We start from the raw sequence: 1,256 nt of genomic DNA, 5'->3' as shown, positions 1-1,256 counted from the left end.
CGGTGCACGATGCGGTGCGAGTGCAGGAAGTCCAACCCGCACAGCAGCTGCCGCAGCACGTCCTGCCAGCACAGCTGCCCTAGAGCCGCCCCATAGCCGCCCCATGGCTGCCCTATAGCCGCCCCATAGCTGCCCTATAGCCGCCCCATAGCTGCCCTATAGCCGCCCCATAGCTGCCCCATAGCTGCCCTATAGCCACCCCATAGCTGCCCTATAGCAACCCCATAGCTGCCCCATAGCTGCCCTATAGCCATCCCATAGCTGCCCCATAGCTGTTTCATGGCTGCCCTATAGCTGCCCCATAGCTGCCCCATGGCTGCCCTATAGCTGCCCCATAGCTGCCCTATAGCTGCCTCACAGCTGCCCCCCACCTGCCCCATGGCTGCCCTATAGCAGCTCCATAGCTGCCCCATAGCTGCCCTATAGCTGCCCCATAGCTGCCCTATAGCCACCCCATAGCTGCCCCACGGCTGCCCTATAGCCATCCCATAGCTGCCCCATAGCTGTTTCATGGCTGCCCTATAGCTGTTTCATGGCTGCCCTATAGCTGTTTCATGGCTGCCCTATAGTCGCCCCATAGCTGCCCCATAGCCACCCCATAGCTGCCCTATAGCTGTTTCATGACTGCCCTATAGCTGCCCCATAGCTGCCCTATAGCCATCCCATAGCTGCCCTATAGCTGTTTCATGGCTGCCCTATAGCCGCCCCACAGCTGCCCTATAGCCATCCCATAGCTGCCCTATAGCTGCTTCATGGCTGCCCTATAGCTGTCCCACGGCTGCCCTATAGCAGCTCCATAGCTGCCCCGTAGCTGCCCCACAGCTGCCCTATAGCAGCTCCATAGCTGCCCTATAGCCATCTCATAGCTGCCCCATAGCTGCCTCACAGCTGCCCCATGGCTGCCCCCCACCTGCCCCATGGCTGCCCTATAGCAGCTCCATAGCTGCCCCACAGCTGCCCTATAGCCATCCCATAGCTGCCCTATAGCTGCTTCACGGCTGCCCCCCAGCTGCCCCACGGCTGCCCTATAGCTGTCTGACAGCTGCCCTACAACCACCCCTCCGCTGCCCTATTCCTGCCCCATAGCTGCCCCCGCCCCCCACGCTGCCCCACCTGCGCGGTGCCGTGGCTGACCCCGCTCGGGGGGGCGCTGTCCAGGAACGCCCTCAGGTCCCGCTCCACGTGCTCCAGCACCAGCGTCACCCGCGTTTCCCGCTGCGGCCGCACGGTGGCGCACACGTCCACCAACCTGGGGG

The sequence above is a fragment of the Numida meleagris genome, unplaced genomic scaffold (assembly GCF_002078875.1).
Source record: "Numida meleagris isolate 19003 breed g44 Domestic line unplaced genomic scaffold, NumMel1.0 unplaced_Scaffold757, whole genome shotgun sequence".
NCBI lineage: Eukaryota > Metazoa > Chordata > Aves > Galliformes > Numididae > Numida > Numida meleagris.
This window is presented reverse-complemented; position numbering follows the sequence as displayed.